This window comes from Oncorhynchus gorbuscha, linkage group LG12 (assembly GCF_021184085.1).
Source record: "Oncorhynchus gorbuscha isolate QuinsamMale2020 ecotype Even-year linkage group LG12, OgorEven_v1.0, whole genome shotgun sequence".
Lineage (NCBI taxonomy): Eukaryota > Metazoa > Chordata > Actinopteri > Salmoniformes > Salmonidae > Oncorhynchus > Oncorhynchus gorbuscha.
In genome coordinates this window covers 45,371,335-45,387,419 of record NC_060184.1, presented here as the reverse complement: position 1 = coordinate 45,387,419, position 16,085 = coordinate 45,371,335, and the positions used below count along the sequence as shown (strand labels likewise).

Here is a 16,085-nt window from a genome sequence, read left to right as displayed (position 1 = left end):
TTGCAATTTTTTCACATGACCCTCTGCGGGCCACTTCTTCACCCTTACCACCCTCATTACAGTAATCACTATCCATTATTAAGCGCAACCGCTTCATCCTACGCTTCTCGGCCTCCAACAGCCCTTCCAGTATCGCCCCGGCTGAGCCAATGGTGGTACCTTGCCTTTGCGTCACCGTTTTCCCTTGACACTTTAATACGTAGACCCAATAGGCCCCTGTATCGGTTCCCCTTTAGGAGCCCTCAGTGTACAGTTCCCACTCTCTCCGGCTCCCTATACCTTCTTAGCCTGCTTCCATCACCATACACAAACTGTAACTGTGGGTTCAACAGGATATTTTCCCATCGACACCATCATACATTTGTGTCTCTGGTGCCCTCCCTTGAGGGGCACCAAAAATGTCTTGCCCAACTCGCGCCTCTCCCTTGAGATTAATGAGCTACACTAGATTACCTATGCTTTAAGACTATTACCAATGGGTGTTGCCCTTCCAGCCCAGTCCCAGCGACCTGCTGATACCAACCGCGCCGCCGGCTTAGCACTCGGCGGCTGACAGCTGGGGTGGGAGAAAACTTTTCCAAAAACCACTCAGCAGGACGTCCAGCTCAGAGGTAGGGCGACCCGTAATCCATCAGGCTCACCTAGGGTTATAAGACCAGGGGAACTTGAGTGGTGAGTATACTTTCTTCGCTCTGCAACTGTTATTGTTAAATAAATATTTGTTTTACACCCACGAGTGTGCGGCACAAACCCTTCATCTGTGGACCTGGAGTTACTCACCACAATAGGGTCTAGTCTCCCACGAGACGAGATGTATAGTCACCGTGTCAGCCTTAGCCTAACATCCTAAGACATTCTATAGACACCCCAAGCATGGACCCCACATGGAAATCCACTGCAAAAACCCTTTACAATGAGTCTACTATCCTATGAATACCCTAGCTCCCAACCTTGAAGAAACCCATTACAATTATATGACCCTGCCCCTGGGTGTAAAGAACCGAGGCTTACCTCTAACTGATGGCTAGAAGAATTCAGAAAAGTAAAACTGCAACCATTACCAAAATGTTCCATAAAGTGGAACTCAAAAACAGCAGTAAAAAAATGGCTACATACCCCAAAAAGAGAACCATCTTTAACCTGCAAACAATGACTCATATACTGTCTAGCCTCGATTACACACTACTCCCTTAAAACCGGTTACATCTGCTTCATTCCACTTGTTCAACCACTCCTTTAAAAGTGGTAATATCTGGTCCCTTTTGGACTCGCCCCCCTTACTGACCTCCAGCAGTAAGTCAAATGAGAGGGTTGAAGGAAGTTCATGTTGGATGGCCGTCCTTCGATCACTCCCTCTGGTACTTCCCATGGCCCCGTCTCTGGCTCTGCTGATGCTGTTCGGCGGTGAAGGTGCTGACGTTGATAGTGCGTGGGGCTGGCTTTATGATCCTCTGCTGATGCGGTGAAGGTGCTGACGTTGATAGTGCGTGGGGCTGGCTTTATGATCCTCTGCTGATGCTGTTCGGCGGTGAAGGTGCTGACGTTGATAGTGCGTGGGGCTGGCTTTATGATCCTCTGCTGATGCTGTTCGGCGGTGAAGATGCTGACGTTGATAGTGCTTGGGGCTGACTTTATGATCCTCTGCTGATGCTGTTCGGCGGTGAAGGTGCTGACGTTGGTAGTGCGTTGGGCTGGCTTTATGATGCTCTGCTGATGCTGATCGGCGGTGAAGATGCTGACGTTGATAGTGCGTGGGGCTGGCTTTATGATCCTCTGCTGATGCTGTTCGACGGTGAAGGGGCTGACGTTGGTAGTGCGTTGGGCTGGCTTTATGATCCTCTGCTGATGCTGTTCGGCGGTGAAGGGGCTGACGTTGGTAGTGCGTGGGGCTGGCTTTATGATCCTCTGCTGATGCTGTTCGGCGGTGAAGGTGCTGACGTTGATAGTGCGTGGGGCTGGCTTTATGATCCTCTGCTGATGCTGTTCGGCGGTGAAGGGGCTGACGTTGATAGTGCGTGGGGCTGGCTTTATGATCGGCTGCTGGCTGTGGAGTCATTCAGATCTCCCCTTCTGTCCTTCTTCCCCTGATGTCAAATCTCAGATTTTCTGGCTTTCTGCTCTCTCCGTCCCATAATCAGCTGTAGCTCAGCAGGGTGGAGTGTTACATCCATCCCATGGTACACAACAATATACATATACAGTGGGGCAAAAAAGTATTTAGTCAGCCACCAATTGTGCAAGTTCTCCCACTTAAAAAGATGAGGCCTGTAATTTTCATCATAGGTACACTTCAACTATGACAGAGAAAATGATTTTAAAAAAATCAAGAAAATCACATTGTAGGATTTTTTATGAATTTATTTGCAAATTATGGTGGAAAATAAGTATTTGGTCAATAACAAAAGTTTATCTCAATACTTTGTTATATACCCTTTGTTGGCAATGACAGAGGTCAAACGTTTTCTGTAAGTCTTCACAAGGTTTTCACACACTGTTGCTGGTATTTTGGCCCATTCCTCCATGCAGATCTCCTCTAGAGCAGTGATGTTTGGGGGCTGTTGCTGAGCAACACGGACTTTCAACTCCCTCCAAAGATTTTCTATGGGGTTGAGATCTGGAGACTGGCTAGGCCACTCCAGGACCTTGAAATGATTCTTACGAAGCCACTCCTTCGTTGCCCGGGCGGTGTGTTTGGGATCATTGTCATGCTGAAAGACCCAGCCACGTTTCATCTTCAATGCCCTTGCTGATGGAAGGAGGTTTTCACTCAAAATCTCACGATACATGGCCCCATTCATTCTTTCCTTTACACGGATCTGTCGTCCTGGTCCTTTTGCAAAAAAACAGCCCCAAAGCATGATGTTTCCACCCCCATGCTTCACAGTAGGTATGGTGTTCTTTGGATGCAACTCAGCATTCTTTGTCCTCCAAACACGACAAGTTGAGTTTTTACCAAAAGGTTCTATTTTGGTTTCATCTGACCATATGACATTCTCCCAATCTTCTTCTGGATCATCCAAATGCTCTCTAGCAAACTTCAGACAGGCCTGGACATGTACTGGATTAAGCAGGGGGACACATCTGGCACTGCAGGATTTGAGTCCCTGGCGGCGTAGTGTGTTACTGATGGTAGGCTTTGTTACTTTGGTCTCAGCTATCTGCAGGTCATTCACTAGTTCCCCCCCGTGTGGTTCTGGGATTTTTGCTCACCGTTCTTGTGATCATCTTGTGTGATCTCCCCAGATCGAGGGAGATTATCACTGGTCTTGTATGTCTTCCATTTCCTAATAATTGCTCCCACAGTTGATTTCTTCAAACCAAGCTGCTTACCTATTGCAGATTCAGTCTTCCCAGCCCGGTGCAGGTCTACAATTGTGTTTCTGGTTTCCTTTGACAGCTCTTTGGTCTTGGCCATAGTGGAGTTTGGAGTGTGACTGTTTGAGGTTGTGGAGGTGGCTTATGGTAAAGAAAGTAGAGAAAGAAAGTAAAGAAATTAACTTTCAATTCTCTGAAAGGAAAATTCAATTATCTGGCAACAGGTCTGGTGGACATTCCTGCAGTCAGCCTGCCAATTGCACACTCCCTCAAAATTTGACACATTGTGGCATTGTGTTGTGTGACAAAACTATACATTTGATTAGAGTGACCTTTTATTGAAGACCTCTACTGCAGATTGCAACTCAACCAACCTACTACCAGTCATATTTGCATTTGGATGTATTTTCCACCTGAAAAGATCAGCTAGCTGAGTGGCTGTGTTTTTGAGATGTACATTGTTGCATTCCTTTCATTAGAGAAAAAACAGGTGCATAATCATGACTCTACTCCATAGAGAAAGAGAGAGTGGAGAGGCTGTGGATTTAACTAGCTGAGACAGAGGAAAGCATTAGGCTGTTCACACATTGGGAGCTGTCATAGAAATAGAATTACTCGCATGGGTAAAGCCCCTCAGACCACTGCACAGATTACAGCTGGACACAGAGTCAGAGAGAGATAATGTGTTATGGCAGGCCGTGTCATGGTCCTTAAAGTCCAGGAGCTGGACGGAACAATAGTCCTAAAACAGAGCATTATGTCAGGGTATGTGTTTGAAATATGTTGCTTAGAAGAAGAATCAAAATACCTACTTCTATAGGATATAATAAGACAGAATATATATCCATCCAAAGATGCAAACATGGGGAATAATTCACAAATTCACACAGAGGTAGACCCACAATGATCCTATAAATGAGTTCTATGTGAAATTGTATTGGAATACCCTCCGTCTGTGTATTTTCTAGCAGCTCCATGACATTCCAACCTTTTTACAGGAGAATAACAAATCAACAGCTACATGGCAACTGACACACACACACACTGTGGCCATTGCCATGGCAACTCTAATAGTAGGCCTACATTATATATTCAAATCTCCTTGGCGAGGACAAACTCAGGTCTCCATCAGAGAGAATACATTTTTTTTTAAATCTAAAAGAGAAAGACATAATAAAGCACTCACCACTGGGACTGAGAGAATAAGACTTTCAGAAACCATCCCCTTCCTCCTAGCAGCAAAGCCTTTGTGTTTGGGCTCATGTTGACAGCCCTTTGGGTCCCCAAAATGCCTTTGCTGCTACTTGGAGAATACAGCTCTGAATAGTGAGTCAGGAGGGGGGCATAGAGTTTACGCCCCAGCCAAGGTCGCTCGAGATGGGGTAGTGAAATATAAATCTGTCAATCAGTCTCCCCCGGGGTACAAGCCCGCAAGGATAACAATGCCTTTTGATTTTGGACTTCTCTCTATTTTACTTTAGGGGTTTAGCGTCTAAGGGTCTGGCTCTATGCTTGCATGAAGCTGCACTTTCCATAACAAGAGAGTAAAGAGAGCGAGGAGGGAGGGATTCACTGAACGAGTGGACAGGGTTGTGCAATGACAACAACCCACAGATGACCCAAAGCCCTAATCACATGCTTTTATGGACACTGTTGAGCTAATATTTTCCTCACTCCAATACATGGTTCTCAAGACTAGGTTTATCGGCTTGTTACAGGTGCATTGAATGAACACACTGTGTGTCTCAAATAGCAACCTATTCTATTCCCTATATACTGTAGTCCACTCCTTTTGACCATTGGGTTCTGGTCAAAAGTAATGCACTGTAGGAAATAGGGTGCCATTTGGGATGCAGACGCTGTCTATCTGTGAGGGCGGTCGGTAAATAGAGACAGAGAAATTAGGAGAGACGTGCTTCTGAATTCATTACACAGATTTATGGAGTCAAACCTCAGTCAAAAAGTATTACAGAAACAAATATATGACCGAGGTGTTACATGGACTTATGACTTTTGTTTCTTTCACTTTCTATCAGATAGCTGAAAAGCAAACATGCGCACATTGTCACAATGTAGGCTGCCCACATTGGCAGATGCGCATTTGCTATTTCATAGGAACTTTTTTTATTTGTAATTTATGACATTTAAATGTAATGCATTAATTGCATTAATATATTTTTTTCTGATACACTGTATCAGAAAAAAACAACACAACAGTGACACTGAACAGTGACACAGAACAGTTACACTCAATAACTGTTACACCAAAATAACTGGGTGCAAACCAAACCTCCAAATATTCTAAATATTCTACTCGCTGTGCTTGGTATGGCCTAGCCTGTGCTGGCCTGCTGTTGGCTAGCCCCTTTTGGGCTCGGTGTGGGCTGGCCCGTGTTGGGCTGTGGTGGGCTAGCTTGTGTTGGGCTGGAGTGGGATTGATGTGGACTAGCCTGTGTTGGGCTTGTTGTGAGCTCGTCCGTGTTGGGCTGGTGTTGGCTTGGTGTGGGCTAGCCAGTGATGGTCTGATGTGGGATTGCTGGGCAAACCTGTGCTTGGCTAGCCCCCTTTTGGGCTGGTGTGGGCTTGGTGTGAACTTTCTGCGGGCTATCCCATGCCCACCTTTATTTATTTACCTTTATTTAACTAGGCAAGTCAGTTAAGAACAAATTCTTATTTTCAATGACAGCCTAGGAACAGTGGGTTAACTGCCTGTTCAGGGGCAGAACGACAGATTTGTACCTTGTCAGCTCAGGGGTTTGAACTTAAAACCTTCTGGTTACTAGTCCAACCAACACTCTAACCACTAGGCTACCCTGCCGCCCCACCTTGGCCACCGAATACCCATATGGGGCCAATGGGCGTTATGTTTGCAAGGATAGATTTATTAACTTTTGCATAAACCACATTTCTTCATCATTTTAATATTCTAAATGTAGAAATAGGTAAATTTACAGTAGGCCACCAAGGCAGCCCCAGGGGATAAACAATGTGTAAGTACCAAATGACATCCTAAATCACTATACAGTGCACTACCCATAGGGTAGAAATGAAAATAGGTGCCATTTTGGAAACAGACCGGTTACATCAGATTAGTAAAGTAGATTTCCAGTGGACCTCATTGGCGTGATCTCAAGGGGTTCCATGTGATTGTGACATGACTCTGATGCCTATCTCCACCCCATTCTCCCAGAGGACCAATTTCTTTCCCCCCTTCGATGGGAATCAGTAAACAGTTCCTGATAACATGGCCTCCCACCTGACGCAAAGGGCCTCGTTCTCTCCATGTGTTTCATGTGCTGCTGTTTGTGGGGAGGATGAGTCTCAGAGGGCCATGACTCAGAAGTGCTGATGTCTCAGGGCCCCCTCCCTCTCTCGCGCTCTTAGTGACCTCACAATAGATCCAGGGCTGGACTACTGCATTTGGGTCCCCTTTTGCCATGGAGTTGAGAGAAAAAAAATCACTTAGTTTGGTTATCTGGCCCTGAGCAGACCAAGGTTGGGCTTTCATAACAGGAATTCACGTAAGACCCTGTTGAGGCTGATCCCCCACCCCTTGGTAATAGATGATGGGCCTGATTACAATGAACAATTCCATTATGAAACAAATAACACTTCTTCAAGCATGTGCCACAGCAATAGCTAAGAGCCAGTGAGCAGTGACTCAGAGTAGCCGATTGGTTGATGGTGCCACTGGAGTGCTGCTGTGATCACTTAATTGGCCAGCCAGCCATCGAAGACAAATTCAATGTTTACTGCAGTATCGATTTGCTCCAATAACATTCCCTGATGAAATAGCATCAGGTATTTAACACAAGCTCTATAGAAAGGAATGCTTGGTTCTTCAGCATCCCATTCCTCCTCTCCGCCACGCCAAATGTGTATCTGCAGGATGCTACGGTGCTGAGTCACTGGCAGTGCTGAGTCACTGCTGTAATTGATGACGCTGTCGACGTCATCGGCCATGGCCCTGATGGAAGGATGAGTTGCGGTTGCTATGACATGCAGGCTGGAGGCGGTTGGCGCTGGCTGCATGGGTCATCAATCAGCGCAGCCTGCCACCACTTCCCCCGCCAACCAGCAAGTAAATGCCAGGCCATTAAAAGGAAATTAGACTCCCAGCATGCCATTCACCCAGATGCGGCGGGAGGTGGGGACATATCATCACTTCCTATCAACCCTCACTGACTAACTGGTCTGGCTACCTGAGTCACTTGCCACTTACATAATCATGGGGGATTCTCACATACTGTACTGCCTGCCTGACTCCCTGACTGTCTGTACATCTCAACAACCAGTCTAAACCCTTTAGAGTAAAAGGATAGAAAGGAGTAGCAACAGCTGATTTATAACGTTGCAGTAATTAGTACACAAAATGCCTCTGCAAGAACATTAATCACCAAAAAGAGACACACCACTGACATAAAATACAACCGTACTGTCACGTCTACTCCCACTCCCCCTCAACGTCGCCGGTCTACTAAACATTGGTCCTGGCAACCCTCATTTCGCACACCTGGACCTTCTGGATTACTCCCCATATACATCTTCACAGAGCTGTGGATGTCAATTCCCATTTCTCTCCCTGGTTTAGAAGCTAGGTTAACATCAGTAATGCAAGGCAGAACAGTGTAGTACCAGGGATGATACAGTTGAAGTCGGAAGTTTACATACACTTAGGTTGGAGTCATTAAAACCTGTTTTTCAACCACTCCATATAAATGTCTTGTTAACAAACTGTAGTTTTGGCAAGTCGGTTAGGACATCTACTTTGTGCATGACAAGTAATTTTTCCAACAATTGTTAACAGACAGATAATTTCACTTATAATTCACTGTAACACAATTCCAGTGGGTCAGAAGTTTACATACACTAAGTTGACTGTGCCTTTTAATAGCTTGGAAAATTCCAGAAAATGATTATGGCTTTAGAGGTTTCTGATAGGATAATTGACATCATTCGACTCAATTGGAGGTGTACCTGTGGATGTATTTCAAGGCCTACCTTCAAACTCAGTGCCTCTTTGCTTGACATCATGGGAAGATCAAAAGAAATCTGCCAAGAACTCAGGAAAAAAATGTAGACCTCCACAAGTCTGGTTCATCCTTCCAAACGCCTGAAGGTACCATGTTCATTTGTACAAAAATATTCCGCAAGTATAAACTAGAGGTTGACCGATTAATCGGAATGGCCGATAAATTAGGGCCGATTTCTAGTTTTCATAACAATCGGAAATCGGTATTTTGGGCACCAATTTGCCTAAAATATATATATATATTTTTTTACACCTTTATTTCATCTTTATTTAACTAGGCAAGTCAGTTAACAACACATTCTTATTTTCAATGACGGCCTAGGAACGGTGGGTTAACTGCCTCATTCAGGGGCAGAAAGACATATTTTCACCTTGTCAGCTCGGGGGATCCAATCTTGCAACCTTACCCAACTAGTCTAACGCAATAACTGCCTCTCTCTCGTTGCACTTCACAAGGAGACTGCCTGTTACGCAAATGCAGTAAGCCAAGATAAGTTGCTAGCTAGCATTAAACTTATCTTATAAAAAACAATCAATCATAATCACTAGTTAACTACACATGGTTGATGATATTACTAGATATTATCTAGCGTGTCCTGTGTTGCATATAATCTGAATGAGCGTACAAGCATACAAGTATCTAAGTATCTGACTGAGTGGTGGTAGGCAGAAGCAGGCGTGTAAACATTCATTCAAACAGCACTTTCGTGCGTTTTGCCAGCATCTCTTCATTGTGCGTCAAGCATTGCGCTGTTTATGACTTCAAACCTATCAACTCCCGAGATGAGGCTGGTGTAACCGAAGTGAAATGGCTGGCTAGTTAGCACGCACTAATAGCGTTTCAAACTTCACTCGCTCTGAGCCTTGGGGTGTTGTTTCCCTTGCGCTGCATGGGTAACGATGCTTCAATGTGGTGGCTGGTTCGAGCCCAGGGAGGAGCGAGGAGAGGGACGGAAGCGATACAGTTACACTGGCAATACTAAAGTGCCTATAAGAACATCCAATAGTCAAAGGTTAATGAAATACAAATGGTATAGAGGGAAATAGTCCTATAATAACTACAACCTAAAACTTCTTACCTGGGAATATTGAAGACTCATGTTAAAAAGGAACCACCAGCTTTGATATGTTCTCATGTTCTGAGCAAGGAACTGAAACGTTGCACTTTTACATTATTCTCCAACACTTTGTTTTTGCATTATTTAAACCAAATTGAACATGTTTCATTATCTACTTGAGGCAAAATTGATTTTATTGATGTATTATTTTAAGTTAAAATAAGTGTTAATTCAGTATTGTTGTAATTGTCAGAAAAGTGCAAATCAATCCCAGAACAGCAAAGGACCTTGTGAAGACGCTGGAGGAAACGGGTACAAAAGTATCTATATCCACAGTAAAACGTGTCCTATATCGGCAAGAAAGAAGCCACTGCTCCAAAAATGCCATAAAAAAGCCAGACTACGTTTTGCAACTGCAGATGGGGACAAAGACCATACTTTTTGGAGAAATGTCCTCTGGTCTGATGAAACACAAATAGAACTGTTTGGCCATAATGACCATTGTTATGTTTGGAGGAAAAAGGGGGACGCTTGTAAGCCAAAGAACACCATCCCAACCGTGAAGCACAGGGGGTGGCAGTATCATGCTGTGGGGGTGCTTTGCTGCAGGAGGGACTGGTGCACTTCACAAAATAGATGGCATCATGAGGGGGGAAAATTATGTGGATATATTGAAGAAACATCTCAAGACATCAGTGCACTTGGTCGAAAATTGGGTCTTCCAAATGGACAACGACCAAGCATACTTCCAAAGTTGTGGCAAAATGGCTTAAGGACAACAAAGTCAAGGTATTGGAGTGGCCATCACAAAGCCCTGACCTCAAACCTATAGAAAATTTGTAGGCAGAACTGAAAAAGTGTGTGAAAGCAAGGGGGCCTACACACCTGACTCAGTTACACCAGCTCTATCAGGAGAAATGTTTCCCACTTATTGTGGGAAGCTTGTGGAAGGCTACCCGAAACATTTGACCCAAGTTAAACAATTTAAAGGCAATGCTACAAATTACTAATTGAGTGTATGTAAACTTCTGACCCACTGGGAATGTAATGGAAAGAAATAAAATCTGAAATAAATCACTCTCTACTATTATTCTGACATTTCACATTCTTAAAATAAAGTGATCGTAACTGACCTAAAACAGGTCATTTTTACTAGGATTAAATATCAGGAATTGCATTTATATAGCCCTTCGTACATCAGCTGATATCTCAAAGTGCTGCACAGAAACCCAGCCTAAAACCCCAAACAGCAAGCAATGCAGGTGTAGAAGCACGGTGGCTAGGAAAAACTCCTTAGAAAGGCCAAAACCTAGGAAGAAAAACGGAGTTTAAATGTATTTTGCTAAGGTGTATGTAAACTTCAGACTTCAACTGTACACCTGCCAATAGCAATTTGTGTAGGAGTGACATGGAGCACAGCAGCATTGCAGCGTAGTGAGTGGGCACCTGTTTAGTGTGTGTGTCACAGTCTGTGTGTGGTCGGCTCCACAGGCTGACTCTGCCAGCTCAGCTCTCATGACCACCCACACACACACCCGGAATGAGTATCTTACTCATTTACTTGAGTGCCTCCACTCAGTAAAAACCACAGCAGCACCTGCTTGCAGTAGAAATGAGAGTTACGGGAAGTCCAACAACACCTCCATCGTCCCCATTACTCACTAGCCAATCCTGCCCTCTGACGACGACAATTCATCAGAGCAGCTGTGACCAAGGTCCTGTGTGTGCATTTGTTTGTAAATGTGTGTGTGGGAGCGCACATGGGTCTGATTCATCATTGACAAAAGGTACAGCTCGCATAGACTTCAAATAGTATTATGGTCAGCAAACAAAGATAACGGACTGACTGACTGCATGGCACAGAATGGAAATTGATCCTATAACTGACTGCAGGCAAACTGTCAACACCAATAATGGGACATATGGCTGAAGACAGATCTGGTTGTCTGATGGATAGCTCAAGGGTGTGCACACACACATGCAGAAAAATCACACACACACAAAGTGCTAGCCCTATATCAATCTGATATGCCTAACATCTAGTCATTGCATAGCTGTCACACATGCCTTATGTCCCTTCAGAGTTATTGGGACGAGCAGTGAAGACGGAGATGTTGGGATGCAGCTCGTCTCTCTTTGGCAGCGTCCCTGTTGTGAACACTGTATATCTCTCCTCTCTCTCCCCCTCTCTATATCTATATCCACCTTACCTGAGTGGCACAGCGGTCTAAGGCACTGCCCCGCAGTGCTGGAGGCCTCACTACAGACCCGGGTTTGATCCCAGGCTGTGATCACAACCGGCCGTGATCGGGTGTCCCCATAGGGCAGCACACAATTGGCCCAGCGTCGTCCGAGTTAGGGGAGGGTTTAAATAAAGGTGAAATAAAAAATGTAAAAATCTCTGTCCTTGTGTGACCCTGCAGACAGTAATAATATGATTGACTGCTGCCGTGTTGTGTGGTGCTGCTGATTAACAGTAAAGTGAAGCTAGCAGCGCATCACGTCCTGCTACGCCTGTCACAATCACTAAGAAAATAATACCGCCGGAAAACAGAGAGCGTGGGTTGTGATTGACACCTAAATTCACCACACTTTACACAAAGCCTGAAGACGACGCCTGTCAGAATTGCCTGGCAAGACAGGGTGCATCCCAAATCCTCCAGGAGAATGCTGTGCGGTGGTTACTGTAAGATATTTTTTACTGCTTTTCCATTGACCATGCTGTATCTGTCCCCTACTGATGAAGTGAAGAGGTATTGTGTCGATCCTTTAATATACTTAATTTCTCCCATTCAAGTGAAACATGACAGAAAACAATTAAAATGCCTAGAAGAATAACTCAAGGATTAAACATCTCTGTCATTTAACAGATGCATCAACATGAGATGAGAGCAGAATCTGTTTCCTCTTGTCCCTTGTGCAAATTTCTGACGCAAAGGGCAGACGTTTCAGCTCAAGTCTAGTTCAAGACAAGCCCCCTTACATCAACATCGTCTAATCGTTACAGTTTAAAAATTGTTGGCTGGATCTGCCAGATAGACACGTCAACTCGGCCACTCCTGCGTGAAGCACATTGATTATTGGACTAGGCGATCAATGAGACCTTAGTAGCAGATAACGAGCATGTAGCCTTTTACCCTTGATCCATCCAATGCCTTGCTATCTAGTGGGCAGGGCTACTCAGCTGTGAAAGCTGCTTGTTTGGCACTTTGAATTCCTTGATAAAACATTGGTTTGGTTTTGTTGGTGTTGTACTTGGGTGACTTAGTGTGCAACCGTTGGCTGACTGTGTTGGGTGTTCAGCTTGCGCTAGTGTTGGTATTTGAGGCTTTGGTTAACTGCATGAGCAGTGCCGTGTCTCTCAAGCTTGGCTCTTTGCGTCGTGGGTGGGCGGGGATGTGTGTGATGGAGTACCTTCAGTGGACCGCTTCAGTCTTTTGATTGCCTACTGTGGGAGTGGCTGTGATAGCTGTGCTCTCCGATCTCATAGCCTCAAGCACAACTTGACCCGCCCTACTCCCGTCAAACACTCCTTTATCTCCCATGTCCCCCTGGTCTTCTCTCCTCATTTACTTGTGTCCCTCTCTCTCTCTTCTTTCCCTCTCTCATCTTTCCCTAGACAAGCTTGATCCCTCCATGTCCTAACTCTCTGTTGCATTGCCTTCAGAAACAACTTGTAATGATGCTAAGAAACAATCATCAGCTGACGTGTACAGCTGCAATGCTTAAAAATAATCATATTAGGACATGCACCACTTCTGGGACATTATCACAGCACCAAGCATCGAAGAAATATCCTCTTTGAAATGAGCAGTTGACACTGTCTGGCAATACCAAAAGCATGGATTCACAGGGATGTTCTAAAGAGGATATATGTACTCTTCTGACCTTTTCAGGCTGAGTGTCAGTGTGACTCACGTCAGTAGGGGTGGTGTGTGTGTGAGTGTGTATGTGTATGTGTGTGTAACGGAAAGGGGGATCCTGTAAGAGCATGGACGTGTGTGTCTTCGACCGATCCGACAATCAATCTGCAGTGGGGCCTGACACCTGTCCCTCCTCCCTATCTCCGTCTGCGTGTGACACTAACCCCTACGGTCACACTGTGTCTGTGCAGCGTCTGACAGGCTCTGGGAACAGGCGCTAGTCGGGTAAAGTCATCTCCAACTGCAAGGGAACATTACAGAAGGTCCACACCACAAACAAGCATGCAGGAGGCTAGGAACTACTTTACTGTGCTCAATGTTTTAGTACAGGGTTCAATTGGGAGTTCCATATGGTGGCGCACAATTGGCCCAGCGTCGTCCGGGTTTGGCCGGAGTCGGCCGTCATTGTAAAGAAGAATTTGTTCATAACTGACTTGCCTAGTTAAATAAAAAAAATAAAAGCATGGAATGAGTTTAGCACAACGAAAAGTCAGCAATGTATTGTAAGTCATGGTAAAACTTGTTGGCTCACCATTCAAAAGTCACTTTAAAGCAGACGAGGGGTTGAGAAAGAAAAACAAAAACAAAATGCCCAAAAAATGTTCTGTAGGTCGTATTAATGAGGGAATGAACTCAGATTCAGTTGTTTTAGATTCAGCTGAGCTCCCATAGTTCCATGCTGTGGGGACAGACAGTGGTTAGTCAGAAAGCGCCACCGGAGGGACAATGTCCTGTCCAATGAGACCTCACCGTTCAGCCCTTTCTTAATTCTGATTGGTCAGACAAAGCAGGGATATTTTTAGCCCCGGAGACACAGCAGTATCAGATGCGTCTCCTCACCAGTGATTTGAAATGGAGACAAACAGCCCAGCGTCCCACAGCCCATTCTGTAGTGTAGGATGACACAGCAGCGGCTATCACTGCAAAGCCAGGGGAGCTGTCAACGACTATCAATCCTCCCACAACCCAGCAGGCATTGCAGTTACCTGGTAAACCTCCTCCGGTGCACCTTGCCCTGTTGCTGCACACTGTTCTATAGAGCCTGACACAGCTGGCCGTGATACATGGGGAGAGGTAGTAGAAGGAAAAACAAAGCTTTCCCCCGACAAAATAAAATGAAAACTGATGCTCGAGAACCGCAGTACAGGCATCTGTAAGCATGTAATTGAGGAGGAAGGTAGGTCAAGGTGTTTGTCAATTGGATGTTTTTATGAGCTACCAATGGTAACCTTTAAGGAAAGTTAATGCCATGTCGGTCCAATTAAGTCCCTGAGGTCCTATTGCACATCACTCAAGGAGTGGTGAGCCGTGTGTAGAGGACAGCAGAGTACAGTGGTTAGGGAGTTGGAAAGATTCAAGTTTAAGAGGGACACACAATGAGGATTCCTCTAAGCTTGAGAGAGGACACACAGTGGGAGTATCCTGCTGCTTGTCTAAATCATTCACGTAATAATAAAGTATCATGCATAAAAATTAAAGCAATTTTAGTGGCCCTTAGGGTATCTACCCTGCATGAGGGATTAATAATGTAATGGTGTAATATCATAAATTAGGGCTGTATCCTGCGGCTACAGAAGTGAGGCATGTCACGCCTTCTCCTTGGGTTGCGTTTGATGTTTCTCCATAAAATGTCTAATGGACACCAATAGAGTGGGCGTAATAACACAAACATAATTAATCTCTCAGATAAACTGATGACAAAGTGCCATTATATATAAAAAATATATAAAAATGAAGAAAGTTGAACCCGTTCCGAAAATATAGAGACCCATTCCAAACGGACCAGAGGACAGCTTGACCCTTTCCGAATAGACCTGGTCAGATCTAGGCCCGGTCCGATCTGAGTGAGGGAAACAGCTGAAAATATTTTAAGCCACTTTATTAAATCGGCACTGATAAAGCACAAGAGTGGGGAAAGAGAGGTGCCACTCTTGCAGGTGGGGGAGGGGCCGTGCTGTAAGTAGGGAGGGAGAGACATCAACCAACCAACAAGCCGACTTGCACTATAGTAGACTAACGTTAGGAAGCTTGGCTAATTGAGGCTGCAATGCAGCTCTTTCTCATCATACATTTACAAATGACAACTCTATTCAGACTATTAAGTAGCAGCCTACCTGTTGTGTCTTGGTCGTTGTAGCCTTTCCTTCTCCTTTAACTTTTAATTCCATCTTCCATTGATTAGATATCTCCTAACTTTTGCCACACACGCAGCGAGGCTCTATGACTGTAGCCTATTGCCGCTTTGATGACTTATGATTGGCCAACAACAAGCTACACGCGCCACGCTCCATTTTCATGAAAAGCAAGAGCAGCAGCATCAAAAATAAAATGTCGCTCTCTCTACTGCAGCAGCCATGTTCGGATCTGTACGAGCTCTTCCAGACAAGTCAGTTAAAGAAACAACTCAGACCCATGATAATCATATATGATCTGGCCCAGACTCGTGAAATTATTTAGAATATTGGATCCGGACCCGCTCATGTCCCAGATCGGGTCTCGGGTATTCCTGTATTGGTGGACCTGTGAAGACCCCTAATTTAGACATACACATGGCAATGTGTCCTGTGTCCTCTCAAAACCAGTCTCATGGGCTAATGCCCTCTTTCACAAGGCATCAGGAGTGGCACAAGCACACCAAGATTAGGCTCAGTTAAATGCCTCTGTAAAAGACATACAGCAACCCTGTTTGTTACTAATGTTCTTATACGGCTACAGTACTGGTATGAGTGAAAAAACATGGTATCCAAGGTTGGAGAA

General features: G+C 44.9%; 1 protein-coding gene across 5 annotated transcripts in view; it reads right to left on the bottom strand.

The window, feature by feature from the left end:
• LOC123991052 (transmembrane protein 108-like) overlaps window positions 1–16,085 on the bottom strand; it is a 99,303-nt gene that overhangs the window by 58,077 nt on the left and 25,141 nt on the right. Inside the window, exon 1 of one of the 5 annotated variants that reach the window (XM_046292197.1) lies at window positions 15,443–16,075. The exons of 3 other annotated variants lie outside the window; for them this stretch is intronic. The gene's annotated coding sequence lies outside the window, so the exon portion shown is untranslated. Of the gene's footprint in view, window positions 1–4,501; window positions 4,547–15,442; window positions 16,076–16,085 lie in introns of those variants that run through there. One more of the 5 variants, XM_046292198.1, reaches the window with a different exon arrangement.